At 46.5% G+C, this 17702-nt stretch overlaps 1 protein-coding gene across 1 annotated transcript in view; it reads left to right on the top strand.

The window, feature by feature from the left end:
* The window catches only part of PTPN2 (protein tyrosine phosphatase non-receptor type 2), a 1450306-nt gene that overhangs the window by 664033 nt on the left and 768571 nt on the right, over window positions 1–17702 (top strand). The window lies entirely within an intron of this gene.

Genomic DNA, 17702 nt, shown 5'->3' on the forward strand with positions numbered 1-17702 from the left:
TCACGGCATGCATGCTTTCATGATACGAGCTGGTATGTTTTTCTGCAGCCACAATGACATTGTTTCAAGCAATGCAGATTATTTCGAAACAGATGGTGTTGCGCTATCTTCTTTGGGAAATGCAATGTTCTTTTGGAACGTAAGGCTTGCTTTAGAGAAGGTTCTGTAATGGTTGTAGGAGTAAATAAAGCAAGGACAAAAAATACAAAAAAATAAATAAAATAACAGATGTCTGTATGTTATCTGGCCAAAAATAAAAAAGCGGCTCTTTTCAGAGCCCATCTTAAAGGGGAAAAAGGGGAATGACACTTTAATGGACCGTCGTCACGCTCTGATCGTATACATGTCCGCGAACATGGCGGTACTTCACAACCAGCGCGTATCACCAACGGGGATTCAGGGGTGGAGACGCATGCAAATGAGCGGAGCTAGGGATTGGTCCATAAAGTTCAGTAGGTGTATTCTGAACGGCGCACTTTAGTAAGACCGTCTTCTCCCTGACGGGACACCACACAGCCATGGCTTTCCATGCTCGAAAATGGATTATCTGGATTTTGGGAGACTCCTGGATACATTGGCTGAAGGTGCATGCAGAAAGCTGCAGTTTATCTGCAGATCTCGCATTTCCTCATGTGGAAGTGCACTGGCATGAGGTAGATGGACCTGGTACCTCTCTGTGTAACTTTACTGACAGAGCGTCGTCCAGATATACTTATCATTCACTGCGGAGGAAACCGTTTGTGCTATGTCTCTGGAATTTCTTTGCAATTTGCAATGAAGGAAGGACTTGCGAAGCTCATGGACATGTTTCCAAATTGTCAAATACTTTTGTCCCGTATTGCACAAAGACAACTATGGCTGCGTTTTCTGCTTTTGGTCCACAAATGGAGAAAGTGAGATGCAATGTGAATAAGGCTGTTTGTGCCTTTTTAAGAGATGTTGGAATGTCCTCCTTCCAGAATCAAAACATTTTGTTTCGCAGCTCTTTCATTTTCCGCAGAGAAGGAGTCCACCTCACATATGCTGGACATCAGATTTTTCTTTGCAATGTACAAAATGCATTGCAGCCTCTTTTGAATTCACACTAACCTATCTCTGTTTTCTCCAATCCACAGTTTTTGACCCACACAACACACCACTAAAAGGCTCTTTTCAGAGCCACCACTTACTACCAGTGTCCACTTAATCGTGTTTGCTCCGCTTGCACCCTCCCTTTTTTCCCCTACGACTGTCCGCAAACTTTTCCAACACTCCGTGGGGGTCTACGACCGTCACTTCATAGTTCTATCGTTAAACTGAGAAAGGCGGCTCCGAAAAGAGCCTCTGCTGTAATTTTGGTTGTTTTCACGTTTATTGCTTCACAGCACAGGACACACTAGGAGAAGAAGCCAAAGGAGGGTAAGGAAGGGACACCAGCCACGGGGATAAGGAAGGGCAAGTGAACTGAGAAAGATATAGGGGGAGCTTTATTTAGGTAAAGAACAGATCTTCTGGTGCTCTGCGACCGTAGCCTCAAAGCACTTCGAAAAATCTCCCCCCTTCAGAGTACTGTGTCACAATACTTACACACTATTGTCACCTTTTGAAAGGTAAGGGTCAACAGCATTGCGAATGGCTTGTGAGGCGGCTGTAGGGAGGTGCTCCCCCACAGGAGTGTCTCTTGTGGTGGGAGGATCGGACACAGAGGATGCTGTGGAGGAACTCAATCGACTACGCTCTTCACATGGCACCACCTTGCGAATGTCCGCAGTGTGGAACGAAGTGAGGTGTCGCTTCATGGTTGTCGTACATAAGCTGTACGAAACAACTCTCCCATGACTCAGCACCACCTCGCACTGGTTACACTTCACCAGGTTTGCACGTGCTTTTGGTACGTTCCCATAAACGGAAAACAACCGCCACACCCACGACTCTCGGCGAGTGCTCCTACTGCCGAGTTCCTCCACTTCATTCTCTTCCTCTTCTTCCTCACTCTCTACATCCTCACCCATATATCTCTCTGCAGGCTCTTAGGGAGGTGGTGGTGGTGGTGGTGGTGGCGGGTTTGGGGGTGGTGCAGAGGCTAATGAACCAATGGCAGCCATACCGATTAGTTTCCTTTTGGTCACTACTGCAGTAAAGGCAGTACACCTCAATCTGCTATAGCTAGAAGGACAATGAAGATGCGCTTGGGGGTGTGGCCATTTGTAGGGGTGGAGGTGTGTGCCTCGTGACCGTTTTCATCACTGCAAAGCGGTACAAAAATTTTACACATTAAGTCTTCAGGTCAGCTATTGTCTGGGATATGTGAAATTATATTTTTACACTACAATACTTTGCCTTGTGTCTACAAGTTCTTTTGGACTTTTGCGGAAGCACACAAACTGCGCAAATTAGTCCACACGCTTAGCGTGGGTGCGGTCACATGATGACGTCCTGAACACATCCGCGCCAGGAATGGGAGTCCGCTGGACAGCAAATGCAGAGTACCAAACATGCGCATGCGCGCAAGTGTCCTACGGACAGTGTTTGGGTTCTCAAAAAATTTCAAAGTGCGACACAAGTGAGACCGTCAGTTAGGGACAGGCGCGATGTTCGCTATACTTACGGTTGTACTGCGCATGTGCATACATGATATGTTCACTGTACGGACAGTTCCAGTGTCCTTAGGACAACTCCATTTTGTTTGCCTAAAAACTTGCCAGCCACCGTGCCTGTTCTACGGACGGCACCATTTTGGTTGCGCCCGATAAGTACAGGTATACTGTCCTTCACACACTCCAATTTTGCTTATTTACAGCCATCCCGGACATCTGGTGTGTTCTACGAACATGTTTGATCTCGTTTACAAGCGGTACGGCGAGGTATAATGTCCTTAACACGCCCCTTTCTGTTTATGTAGGCACAACTTCAACAGATGGTATGCTCAAACATCAAGTCCATCTTACTTGACATTAGTAAGGGTAGGTGTACTGCCTTTACAGCACTCGCATTCCATTCCTTACGGATAGGTCGAACAGGTGCGCTGTTAGCGAACATTTTACGTCTTTTTAAAAAAGTTTTACTCACTCGCTTTCACTACAACTACTGTACAAAAACATCATATATACACACACACCCCCCCCCCAACTCCAAAGAAATAGTGGGGGAAGTGGACACTGACACAAATATGGGGGAATTAGGATTCAACACGGGCTGGTTATGAGGAGAAGATTTGTGAGGGGAAGAAGGGATGGATATTTCGTCAAAACGTCTATTTTCCTCTTGAAGGTTTGGGGATGGTTCACTAGGGAATGGAGAAGTGGGGCAGGTACATGTAGGGCAATGGTAACAAACTTTTCCTCTCACACAGTCCTCCACAAACTCCTGTCAACTTTTAAAATTCTCGTTCAATACGTCAATTTTCTGCTCAATCCTTTTTATCATATCTTCTTTTATTTCGTTTGTTGCCCTTTCTCCTTTTCTTTCCTGGTCTGTTAAAAAAAAAAAATATATACATATGTTAAATGCCTATAAAATACTGGTCATTATTTTGCATATGCAGAGCAATGTGTACCATTGTCGCTGTTTTCAGACATTTCCCCTTGTGGAAAATACTCCTCCAGCTGCTCCAAAGTACTAGCCATTTCTGAGGTAAAAGAACAGAAATAAATTATTCTTTCTGCACCACATACCAAAAAAAACCACATACAAAAAAATGGCCTCCACTCACTCGTTTGATGTAATGTCCATTCATCCTACTGCATCCCTCCACTGTCGTTCCAGGCTGCTGAGTTTCTGTGAAGTGATTACGATGGAGGCATCCTTTTTTTTTTATGGTACCATCCATTTCATTCTACATACTTATTAAATGTGCCCATTTCTTTTCTCATCTTCAGGCTTCCATATTTACTTATTACTACTTATAATACCTTTATGTCCTTCTACGTTGTACACTTTTTGTGTAAGACAATAGTACATTTTCAGATACCCCCCGCCTCTTGGGGTAATGTTGATCCTGTCTGCCCCCGTCCGCCAACAGGCGCTCAGTCCATCCCTTTCTAATATCAATAGGGAGGGGGTTCTGTATCTTCTATGTTAAATGTACATCATCACAGTGTATATTCCACACAACACCTTCATTGACACACTGTCATGATTAAATTCCCCTCCCAAAAAACTGTAAAATTCACTACAAAAAAAACTTTGAGGGGACGTTATGGTTAAGTTGCCCTACCAAAAACCTGTGCAGTTCACTAAAAAATAATTTCAACCTCCCCTTTATGGTTCAAATTAAATCCGAACAACCCCTGAAATTCGACAGTTATGGGTAACCTAAGCCCCCAAACCTGCCGCCGCCCTTTGCACTGCTACCACAAACACCCAGACCATGAAAGATGTCATCTCAAATGTCACTGATTGTTAGGCAGAAACCTGTGCAGTTCCCTTGGGGACCACTGCAAAAGATTTAAGACTACAGGTGTTTGGCAGTAAACCCACTTGGTAGCAGTCTGTACCACACAGATTCACTTTTTAGCTGTGGCTGAGCAGTCGGACTTCCCTCAAGAAGAGTTAGGCAGTATACAGAGCATACAAATTAGGTACAGAAATACAGTAGCACAAGCAAACACTGAACAGAGCTTGGGTGTAAAAGTATATAATTATTTATTTAACACACACTTATAAAACACACTAGCACTAAATTGATAAGAGAAGTTCAAAACACAATCACTATTATCATATGTACATCCCTGATTTCTTGTTGGACAAGTCTTAGTTAACACCACTTATTTCCAGACAGAAGTGAGCGCTTAATGTTCGATGGCACTCCAACAAGTTAAATAAAAAGGGAGGGAAAAGCAGAATTATGGAAGCACACACACGAAACACTTTTTAAAGAACCACAGCAAGTTAGGAAGGCACAGTCTACTGGTGAGCAAGGAAGTTTAGGTGCCAGGCCCACTTTCAAGGGAGCCAGGCGGAAGATGCCCAAGATCAGAAAGTTACAGAGTCTTCGAAGTTGTTGGAGGTTGTTCGAAAAAGGTTTAGTTCAGTTCAGAAAAGTTAGCTAAGGTGTCCCAGGCTAACCCAGGTTCGAGAGATGAAGATTTAATACACCCCGTTCAATCGGTTGCAAGGGAAGCCAGGCGGAACACGGTACCTTAAATGGAGAGGATCCTCCAGCCGGGACAGTTGTTCCTGGCAGTGGGTGCAAGTCGCAGTTTCGTCCAGAGGAAGAGAAGATCTCGTAGTGGAGGAAAGATGAAGGTTGTTGCACTGCCAGGGAAGAAACCAGCCGCAGAGTTCTCCGGTACAAAGGTACTACCCTTTCGGTTTGCGGTATTGGTGAAAACGTGGTATCCCGGGTTGCCGGGGTGCTTGGCACAGGCAAGGCGGCCACAAGATGCTCCAGGAAGGCGAAAAGAAGGTAGACTGGTTATCCCCACCAGTCGAAGGAAGAAGACTCTCCGGCCTGGAGATCTCCTCTGTCGTTGGGAAAAGTGGTGAGACGGTTCAGCAGGGCTCCACTGGTGGTGTTGTCGTTGCAGGCCGGCTCAGCTTCTCCCTCCTCGGATTCTTTAGGTCCAGTGGCGACGTCTGAAGTTCCAGTCCCCAAAGCCCTGCTTTTATGCAGCACACCCCCATTCACTCAGCCTAGCTGTCAATCAAACATGCTAAGTGGTGAGCTGGCTGGGTCACCACTTGGGCCAATCACACAAGAGTGCGACTTGAGTTACCAAGGTAACTCAGTCCAGAGTGCCTAAACCCCCTCCCACACCCCCTGTGGTACCCAGACAGAGTGGCACCACTTTTGGAGGCTTCTGTGGAGAAGCCCGCCAAAAAGTGGAACAAAGGGCTTGACTTGGGTTGGAGTCACAGAAGAGAACACAAATGCCATTTTAGAATCGAGTTCTGGCAAAAAATACCAACCGGAGAATTAATATTAATTAAATAAACCGGCGGTATGTTCGATGCTATAAGAATTAAATAATTAAAGTTGGTAGCGTTAACAATGGGAAAATCGCATAGAGATATTTGCGGTCGAATATAAAAAGTAGTATCCACTGCCACCAGGGGGGACGGAGACGTGCCCCCTCGAACAACAGACCCGGGGCAGTCGGATTGCCCAGACCAGTACGTCCACAATATGATGGTTTGTACTGGTTTCTGTTCATAATTTGGGACTAGCAAAGCCAATGGTGACTTTATATGCCCTGGGAGACAGTAGTCAGTCCCAGGGTATGGAGTCTATGTTGGGGGGTCGCTACGACACCCCTGGGTTGCGGCACGGAGGGTGCTGTGTAACCCACATCAATAAAACACATGAGACCCTATGGAGTAAAAGACCCCATAGCCCATAAAACGCATGGAAAGTTAAGGAACACCTCAAATCATGTCTAAGAGTGGGAGCAAAAGAATCTCGCTCTTAGCAGGAGAGAAAAAAATAAACCCCAAAAATCCAGCAAAGCTGCTGGGGGACTCACTAGGTTTGGGAAATTAGCCTTACAGAGAATTCTCCCTAACACTGATGACATCACTGACGACATCACATGTTTAGTCCCTTTGTTTTCTTTCCCTGCCATATATACATCTGTACATTCAGTAAAAAAAACTTAGTTAAAGGAATGTTATACTTCACAGCTAAACCAAAAAACACTGCTCATTCCCTCATTATGGTAAGCTAAGCAACCATAACTCGCACCATCTACGCGCATTGCTAAGACTAACACCCAGGACATCATTGATGACATCACAAACATCATTGATGACATCACTGATAACATTACATGTGAAAAGAATGTTGATGAAAAGTCCCTACCTACAAGGGGTGCTTTCTATTATATTGGGAACAAGATGTCAGGGGTGATTGTGTAATGTTAAACATGTGATAACTAGCTAACAAATCATGACTTAATACGCACTTGTGCTTGTACAAACAATACATATGAAGACCCAATGCATATAAATGAGGCACGTACAGGGAAACTGATGTAAGGAAGAAAGAAACAGCATCATGAGAAGGTTTATCTTCCTTTAGACAGATAGTGTGTTTGAGGCCTGCTATTGCCCCATGCATGTGCATCATCAGCTGAGACCAGACCCTAAGGAAAGTACTTAAAGAAGACACGACCAGGGTAACGTTTAGATACAGCACCTTTTCAATTTTTATATTGTGATTGTCAGTGAATAAAACCACCAGGGCTACATTTTTCAATGCACAAAAATAAGTGAGGCAGACGTGATGTCATCAATGATGTTTGTGATGTCACCTTTGATGTCCTGGGTGTTAGTCTTAGCAATGCGCGTAGATGGTGCGAGTTATGGTTGCTTAACTTATCATAATGGGGGGAATGAGCAGTGTTTTTTGGTTTCGCTGTGAAGTAGAACATTCCTTTAACAAAGTTTTTTTACTGAATGTGTATGTATATATGTATATGTATGTATATATGTGTGTATATATATATATATATATATTTCTGAGGCTTGTGGAATCTGCTTAGATCACATGCTGTGCATAGGCCGACATCTAGTGGAAGCTGCGGAGTATTACAGTTTGTTTTTCGAAACTCGAAAATGGGCGTCGACACAGGCGTGCCAGTAATACTATCCCTAGTGTGACGTCCACTGTACCCAAGATCCCTCACGCGTCTGGGATCCTCAGATTGTTTTTTTCCGCCATACTGGTCGGAAGCATCTTGCGGAGTCCCCTGGCCTTAGCCATACTTTTGCTAATTATTGCAATTTACAATTATTTATTGACATCCTTCCCCACCCCAACGTCGACCATCGACACTCGACGACGGCTGGAGAAGACATCGACCGTCGGCTGCTGCACGACGGATCTGGGCCGCTAGCCTCGGCCCGGGCCTAGTAGGCCGCTGGCCTCGGCCCTGCAAGTAGGGAGAGTGGGGGGTGGTACATACTCTTCACTCTTGGTATATAGGTACACCTTATTTATTTCCTACACTTACCAGCCCGCTGCCTCAAGGTGCGTATGGAGGGTACCCCTTTCCAATTCTGCCCCAAGTGCAACCGCAAATACCCTTGGGTCGACAGGCACGCCACGTGCAATCTCTGCTTGCCGATGGACCACCCCGAAGCGAACTGCAGAGCGTGTAGTAGGTTTAAACCTAAAACACTTAAGGACCGTTCGACAAAGCGTTGGGCCCACCACGCCAGGCAGGCAGCCATGGCAGCGGAGGGCGCCTTCAGCGATGGCAGCGACGCCGTACTTTCGGACGGCGAGGGCATTACGGCGTCGAAAGACTGCCGAGCGCAGGTCCCCGACCTCGGAAGGTTGTCCGGCAGGGCGGCTATGGGGAAGACCCCCGGCGACGCAAGCGCTACACACCCTACACACACTAAGCACACCAAGTCCAACCGAACCTCGACGACGTCGACTTCTCGGAAAGAGGCACGGATAGAACGGTCCGACTCGGTGTCCTCTGGGCGCTCTCGATCGAGATCGCCTCATGACGCAAGGCAATCATCCACTCTTGCCAAGAGTGCCTCGCTCCCTAGATTAACGGAAGTTCGATCGTCGGAAGACGAAGACGACTTCCACCCCCAGGCCGCGCTCCAAGAGACCGAGAGTGCAGTTAACACCAGCGAGGCCCCACGCTCAAAACAAGATACCTCTCCCGACCCTCGGCGCCAGGCGTCGAAAGTCTCTGGGGCCTCCAAGGGGCAGGGAAAACATTTTTCCACGCACGGGGAGGGAGGGAAACAGCGGAAAGCTCAGCCTTCCACTCCTGTAAGACCATCCTTCGACCCCAAGCAGACAGATAAACATAAATCTACTGGGACATCAACATCAAGCAAGGGTACCCTTGATAAGTCCTCTAAGTTGCCTACTAAAGTCATACCCTGTTCCAAAGAATGGTCCAGTGAGGACATAGACAGGGTCATGTCAAGGATGTCTTCCTTAGCTGATTTTTATGACAAAAACCCTGAACATTTCCTTTCGTATGACCCTCAAGGGGCCACACCCTCAGGCTCCTCTGATCCTATCCCCCTAAGTAAAAAGGCCCGGGTCGAAAGACCTGACCCCTTCGAGGTGCAGCCTTACTCTACTCCATACTCTACTCCACACCCCAGATACCAAGGACAGCCTTTCCCTGAAGGGGACCAGGAGTTTACGATTATGGAGGAACGAACCGGGTCTGAATACTATGCGGAGGATGAGGACCTGGAAGAGGTAGAAGATGAGCAGGAAATTTACAGAGTAGATTCCCCGGTAGAGAGCGAAGCCCCAGTTACCGACTCGCCAGTTGATAACCAACCCCTCCTTAATGAAGTTCTTGCTCGCGCAGCAGAACATTTTCACATCGACACCCACGGTGTACAGGAGGAAAGGGACTTCGCAGAAGAGTTGGTGGGAGAGAGGAGGCCGGTCGCTCAGACCATCCCTATCCTTAAATCCATCCAACGTAGAATAGATCCATCCCTGGTGAATCCTAACCTCACCAGAGCCGTCAACCCCAGAGTCGAAAAACTTTTTCGGGCAGCCCAGTCTGACCCTCTTTATATAAGAGGTCATCTTAAACCAGACTCCCTAGTGGTTACCAACACTCGGAAGAGGGCTGGGACACCCTTATCGTCGTCAGAAGCTCCTCCCGACAAGGAGAGCAAAAGACTGTACGGGTTTGGCAGGAAGGTAGCCTCAACGTCCGCCTACCAAGCAAGGATTGCAAACTCCACCACCCTGTTGGCAAGTTACAACTGCCATCAATGGGAAGAGGTCGCGGCGCTCATAGCCTCTGCTCCTGAACCGTTAAAGGGCCAGTTGGCTCGGATCTCGGCAGAAGGGAGAGCCGTGTCTGGTTGCATTTTAAAAGCAACTTTCGACGCTGCAGACAACGCAGGAAGATTGATAGCAGAAGGTACTGTTATCAAGAGACATGCGTGGTTACGGCAGTCGGGGTTCAAAACAGAAACACAGGCTTCATTAATAGACAAGCCGGTGGAACCAGATCTATTGTTTGGGAAAGCGGTCGAAGACGCACTTAAGAATGCCAAGGACGAGTACGAGACTCTCAAATCCCTTGGCCAGCTTACCAACAAACCCCCGAACCAGAGGGGGAACAGTAATTTTCGTCGCCCACGCGGCCAAAATTCACAAAGAGGCAACTATGCCCAAGGACAGGGTACACAATGGAACAACAACCAGCAGTCTACCCAAAGTTACAGCAAGGGTAACAAGAGAGGTCGTGGAAGAGGCAGAGGCAGCCCCAACAAGGGAGGTGGCACGCCTCCGCCAAAGCAGTGACGCTCAGTTCAGGGTCCCTTCTCACGCAACCCCAGTAGGGGGACGCATTTCCAACTTCACCCAGGCTTGGGAAGGGATCACCTCAGACAGATGGGTGCTGTCAACAGTGTCCACAGGATATTGTATAGAATTACTGCAGCGTCCCCGGAACCACCCTCCACGACAAAGAATACACTCCTTAGAACATCAGAAGATCCTTCTCGAGGAGATCGCCATTCTGCTAGAAAAGGACGCGATAGAACACGTCCCAGGACACCAGGTAAACAAGGGTATCTATTCAACTTACTTCCTTGTGCCAAAGAAAGATTTGACAATGCGCCCAGTATTGGACCTACGGCCTGCCAACAAGTATGTCAAGCCCCAAAAATTCCGTATGACCACGCTACAAGAGGTAATCCCCCTCCTAAAAAAGGGGGACTACATGGCAACCTTGGATATGAAAGATGCTTATTTTCATATTTCCATGCTCCCAGCGCACAAAAAATACTTGCGCTTCAAAGTGGACAGTCGCCACTACCAATTCAAGGTACTGCCCTTCGGGATAGCTTCAGCACCAAGGGTATTCACCAAGGTACTGGCGGTGGCAGCTGCACACCTACGCAGGGAGACAATCCCAGTGTACCCTTATCTGGACGACTGGCTCATAACGGGGGAAACCCCAAGAATTTGCAGGTCAAACATTCAGAGGACTATCGACCTCCTCCACGAATTAGGCTTCTCTATCAACGAGAAGAAGTCAAGTCTGGTGCCAAGCACCTCAAAACAGTTCCTAGGAGCAATCCTAGATACTCAGAAAGGGTTGACCTTCCCCCTCGGAAGAGAGAATTCGGAATATACTACTGCAAATTCCACATTATCAGTCAGGTCAACAAATAACGGTACGCAAAGCAATGCGGTTACTGGGCATGATGGCGTCATGCATTTACCTGGTCCCCCACGCGCGTCTGCGCATGCGTCCCATGCAGGAATGGTTGGCGAAACAGTGGTCTCAGGCAAGTGGTCAGTGGGACGATCTAGTGGTCGTTTCGCCAACACTCGTACAGAGCTTACACTGGTGGACAAAAGAGAATCTCGCAAGGGGAAAACCCTTTTACGATCCCGAAGTACAAGCAGTGGTAACTACAGATGCTTGCCTGACTGGGTGGGGAGCTCACCATCTCCACCACACAGCTCAGGGTCTCTGGTCTCACTCAGTAGCCAAGAACCACATCAACCTGCTAGAGCTTCTGGCAGTATTCCGAGCGCTTCGGGCGTTCGAGCCCCATCTACTAAACTTAAATATGCAGAGAGGAGTGCTACCATGTAGCAGCAGTGGTTCGACCCAGGAGTGATACACCAGGGGGGTCAAAGAACATCTATATATTACAACAAAGCAAAGGTCCTGGTGCATCAAAAGGTTTGTCCATATAAGGTATAAGTGAATTAGAATTATTTATCTGGTCTAAACCCTAAATAGCTAGTGTCATTGGTACATATTACATGCGGTTAGAAGTCGAAGTCATTCCTTCACAAATGAAACATAAACATTCTTGAAAATACAAAATAAAAGTTTTATATCAAGAAAAACAAATAAACTAACATGTAAAGACATATAAAATCAGTAATATAAATGGTACATACACAGTATTTAATGTAGGTTCATAAACAGAGTGAGAACACTTAATGGTAAACATTAACATAAGTTTTGTTCTTCATCCCTTTTGGATAACAAATGAAATCTGAACAAATGAAAATATAGAATTGAAAAAACAGTTATATTAATGATAAACTGAGGTTTTGGTAGTTGGAAAACAAATAAATTAGTTATTACCCAATAGAATTTTTTGTTCTTATATATTGGGTTTGGGTCTGCCTACGCATCAGGGGGAGGAAGTAACAAAAACAGATTGACAAGAATAGAGCTTCATAGGCAAAGTATCCTTGTCCTTTGAATCGTGGTTACAAACAAGAAAAGGTCCTAGATGTCACAGTATTGTGTGATGGACCTTGTATCCCCTCCGGTTAACAATGCGTTTCGGCGGTACAGACTTCAGAGAGAATAATGATCTGTATGTCTGGAGAGAATACTCTGCCTTCATCAGGGCAGTGAATAGCAGGACCCTGTGTTGGTGAAAAGGAGGAGAACCAGTTAAATGGAGAGAGAAAGACAGAATATAAAGGTGTTGTACAGAATTGTAAGAACAAGTGAAGGGTGACAAATTGTACATTAAAAATCCGCATATAAACTAGAATGTCAAGCTAGAAAATAGGCAGAGCAGAAGGCGTGAGCCTTGTCTGCCTTTTGTCTCGCATTACCAGGTCTATATGTTTGTAAAGGTGAGGAGTCCTCAGATAATACTGATGGACATGCCATCTACTAAACTTGTCAGTGCAGATCCGGACGGACAGCACGACAGCCATGTTCTATCTGAACAAACAAGGAGGGACTCGTTCGCCAAATCTGTCCAAGCTTGCCCAGAAAATCTGGATATGGGCACTCAGACGGAACATCTTCCTATCAGCACAACATGTTCCAGGGGAGCTCAATTCCCTAGCGGATGCCCTAAGCAGAGACTCCCTCCCAGAAGAACACGAATGGGTCCTTCACAGAGAGATCGTAGAAGATCTCTTCTCTCAGTGGGGTTTCCCCACTATAGACCTATTCGCCACAAGCGAAAACAAACAATGCCCAGGATTTGCATCCAGGTTCCCCCAGCCAGACTCCCAAGGGAACGCCCTGTGGATGAACTGGTCAGGGATGTTTGCGTACGCTTTTCCACCAACTCCTCATCAGGAAGGTGGTGTACAAGATGAACAAGGAATCGATGACGCTCATCCTAGTTGCTCCCATGTGGGCGAGACAACCATGGTTTCCACACCTACGCAGGATGGCGCTGTGCGAGCCCATCAAACTCCCAGCCTGGTACAACCTACTGTCCCAGCAACAAGGTCAAACAGTGCACCAGGAACCCAACTCAATGAACCTGGCAGCATGGCTCCTGAGGTCATAGAGTTTGGGCATCTCAATTTACCACAGAGGTGTATGGACATCCTAAAAGAATCCAGGAAACCAAACACAAGGCACTGTTACTTTGACAAGTGGAAGAGATTCGTTATTTGGTGCCAGAATAAACGAATCAACCCAGTTGATTGCACTCCTTCCAACGTGGTAACATACATGCTCCACCTGCTGGACGCAGGTTTGGTTTTTAACTCTCTGAAAGTACACCTGGCAGCCCTCTCGGCTTACACCACATCCCATAACAAAGTATCGTGGTGGAAAGTACCAGTAGTTAAAGCCTTCATGGAAGGAGTAAAGAGACTTCACCCTCCTATTTCGAACCCACCGCCAGGATGGGACCTCAATGTGGTGCTAGCTAAGCTCATGGGCCCCCCTTTCAAACCCATGCATAAAAGTAGTCTCAAACACCTGACTTATAAAACGGCCTTCTTAGTAGCCATTACCTCCATAAGAAGGGTCAGTGAAATTCAGGCTCTGTCAGTGCAGGATCCTTTCTTTATTATCCACAAAGACAAACTGGTTTTACGCACACACCCTAGGTTTTCACCTAAATTTATATCTAAATTCCATGTAAACCAGTCCATCGAGCTTCCGGCTTTCTTCCAGAACCCGCAAAGCTCGGCTGAGGTGAAACTACACACCCTTGATGTGCGTAGGGCGGTCCTCTACTATGTAAATAAAACCAGACCGCTAAGAAAAACAGATCAACTGTTTGTCTCCGTAGCTACAGGCAGAGAGGGGGATCGCGTCTCTAAAGGCGCGATCTCGAAGTGGATTATCAACTGTATACAGCTGTGTTACTCTCTTTCTGGAAAAACTCTGCCTTTTACGCCAAGGGCCCATTCTACTAGAGGCATTGGTGCCACTCTGGCTTTCATTGCAAATGTTCCCCTCGACACCATTTGCAAAGCAGCTACTTGGAGCTCTATTCACACTTTTACTCAGCATTACTGCATTGACACTCATTCCAAGACAGATACACAAGTGGGACAAGCGGTTCTAAGACACCTGTTTGCTCATGACCCTTCTCACATCCCACCTCCTTCTTCGGGTACTGCTCGCTAATCTATGCACAGCATGTGATCTAAGCAGATTCCACAAGCCTCAGAAGGGATACATTACTCACCGTAATCGTATTTCTGATGCTTGTATCTGCTTAGATTCACATGCGACCCACCCTTCCTCCCCTCCGAGAGAAGGCGCATGATTACTTGTAGTCCTACCTTTCTGTCTATCTGCTTGGATTATCTGTACTCACGCTACTCCTCATGCTTCCTCATGTCAGAAAAAATACAATCTGAGGATCCCAGACGCGTGAGGGATCTTGGGTACAGTGGACGTCACACTAGGGATAGTATTACTGGCACGCCTGTGTCGACGCCCATTTTCGAGTTTCGAAAAACAAACTGTAATACTCCGCAGCTTCCACTAGATGTCGGCCTATGCACAGCATGTGAATCTAAGCAGATACAAGCATCAGAAATACGATTACGGTGAGTAATGTATCCCATATATATATATATATATAAAACAAAGGGACTAAACATGTGATGTCGTCAGTGATGTCATCAGTGACATTTGAGATGACATCTTTCATGATCTGGGTGTTAGTGGTAGCAGTGCACAGGAGCGGTGGCAGGTTTGGGGGCTTGGGTTACCATAACTGTCGAATTTCAGGGGTTTTTCGGTTTTAATTTGAACCATAAAGGGGAGGTTGAAATTGTTTTAGTGAACTGCACAGGTTTTTGGTAGGGCAACATAACCATAACGTCCCCTCAACAAAGTTCTTTTTGTAGTGAGAAAATATATATATATATTCTCTCCAGGAGAGAGCTGGACAAACTGTTTTGAGAGCCTTTTTATCACATCTATTTGTTTGTACATTCATGCAACTTGATGTTTACATTTTACAGATACTCATTCAGGGCTCAAAGACTTTTTGCCCACTTGCATATATTTTATGATGGGTAAGTACCATTTTCAGGTGATGTTTAGAACATTGTTTGCAGTAAATGTCAAATAAAAGGTTCACTGTGCCTGGCCGGCCTCTGGGTGGCAGAAATGTTCCAAACATAAAGTGGGTTTGTGAGGACATGCACCATTTTACAGAAACTGCATTTACGTTTGTCGTCATCAGTTGTCATGGGTCAACTGCCTGTCTCTTAGGTCGAGTAGGTAAACTAAGATACTCGACCTGCAGGTCTAGTAGAAGGTTTTTTTTATTTTTATTGAAACCTCGACGGTCATAGCATGACAGACCGCACAATGCAAGAACAAGTTAACAATTTACATCATTTTGTATAATTAACAAATAGTAAAGCCTAAAACAGTCAAATAACAGGGAGGGGAGGAAACACAAAGTGAAAAGAAATTGAAAGAAAAAAAAGAAAACCCAACAAAAAGGAAGAATGTATTCAAATATATGCAAACCACATGGCTAGATACAATAACATGGTTGCCAGAGAACTATCCGCGGATGCTCTCCATGTCCATGACTTTACTGCAGCGTTAAATATTTCAAAACCGTAAGCTGAAAAAACATCTGTTCCCCATCAGCCACGTGTTCCAGAAAGGGGTCCCAGAATTGTTGCATACTCCGTACTCATCCCCATTACTTGCACACCTTCACCCACCAATAAGAGGTGCACGGACCCTCTACAGATTTCCAAAAACGTGCTCTGGTGATTCGTGCTACCATTAATAGCCGGGAGACAAACTCTGCTCCAGGGCCAGTCATCTGGAAGGAGCCATCGTCGGGGACTACCCCCAACCGGGGGTCCATGGGAAGCAGGGCCCCCGTGATCTCTTTAATTTTGGATTGGATTTCCTCCCAATAAGTCTGTATGATGGGGCAGTGTCACCACAAGTGGGCTAGGTCACCTAAGCGCCCGCAGCTGTGCCAACAGCGGTCAAAGTAATCAATGCGGATGACATACAAGCACTGGGCGACAGGTACCAGCGGAAACAGTTTGAGGGCACCTTCCTTAATTAGAGTACATTGTGAACCTTTGTGCGCTCTAGCCTATATTTTCAGTCAAGATTCTTCCGGAATTTCTAATCCCAGCTTCTTTTGCCACATCGGCATGTAGGGGAACTTTTCCCCAGGTGTTGCTTTTTCAAGCAGCCCGTAGCATGTTGAGATTTTATGCGAGGTCTGCCCTAATCGCACTTTGAGTTCTATACCCATCTGGGCGCGGGACCCAGCCTCCCTGACCCGTGTATTAGTTACTCAATGGCGTAGTTGAGCATATCGGAAGCGTTCTGATTCCGGCAGTTGAAATTTCTTCTTACATTCGACGAAAATAAGGGGGATTCCCTCCTTATAGAAATCCCGTAGCCTTAAGAGTTCCCCGGAACACCGATGTTGGAAATTCTTTGCTTGCATGCCCGGTGTGAAATTCGGGTTCTGAGTGATCGGGGAACACGGGCCCAACCCCGGTTTGAACCCCTGTTGCACGGACGCTTGTTCCCAGTTCTGCAGAGTTGTGAGGGTAGTTGCTAAAAGAGTGCTATGCAGTCGTCTCGGGAGAAACGGGAGATGGCTCAGAGGGAAAGGAGGGGCAGCCTGCTCTATTTCCTTCCATTTGGGGGCCTCTTCAACTCTAGCCCATTCTGACATTGAAACAATTAGCGAGGCCCAGAAATATCTGAGGATCGACGGGACTCCCAGCCCACCCATCGCTTTTCCTTGTGAGGAGTTTTCGAGGATTCCTGAGTCGTCTGCGCTGCCAAATACCTGCCCCACTGCTTTTTGTAGATCATGCAGATTGTGCTCTGGAATGGCAAGTGGTAACGTCTGAAAGGTATACAACAGTTTTGGCAGGAGTGGCATTTTGAGAGCGCAAATGCCGCCCAGCCAGGCGATCTCCTGCGAGTCCCATTACTGTAGTAGTTCTTTGGCCTCCTTCCACAGCCGCAGAATATTGGCTTTCGCTATCCCGGAATAGGTGAGTGTTATCTATACCCCGAGGTCAGAAAACTCCTGATCGGCCCAGCGAAACGGGAAGGCATCCCCTTAGGGTGGCTATGGCTTGTGGGGTCTCTGTCAAGCTCAGACCAACAGATTTACCATAATTGTTATCAAACACTGACATTTTGGCGAATTGGGTGTGTAGGTCCATCGGGGCCAGCAAGGAAAGGAGCAGGTACCGAAGGAAACACATCACATCATCAGCCTACAAAGCTACCTTGTGTCATTTCCCCCCAAATGCTAACCCTGATATATCGTGATGGAGGTGGATTCTCTGAGCTAGTGGCTCCATGGCTAGGGCAAATACCAAGGGAGACAAGGGGCAAGGTTGTCTAGTCCCTTTGCCCGTGGGCAATAAGGAGGTCTAGCAGAAATGGAAAGAATTTGCACTCCTCGCACTTATTTTCTTTCTTCAGCGGTACACAACTCCTGTATGTTGCTCATTTTATGTCTTGGGTACAAATACCTCTGTTGACGTTAACATTGTTAATTAAATGGGTTTG

The sequence above is a fragment of the Ambystoma mexicanum genome, chromosome 5q (assembly GCF_040938575.1).
Source record: "Ambystoma mexicanum isolate Mex_15411 chromosome 5q, UKY_AmexF1_1, whole genome shotgun sequence".
Classification (NCBI taxonomy): Eukaryota; Metazoa; Chordata; class Amphibia; order Caudata; family Ambystomatidae; genus Ambystoma; species Ambystoma mexicanum.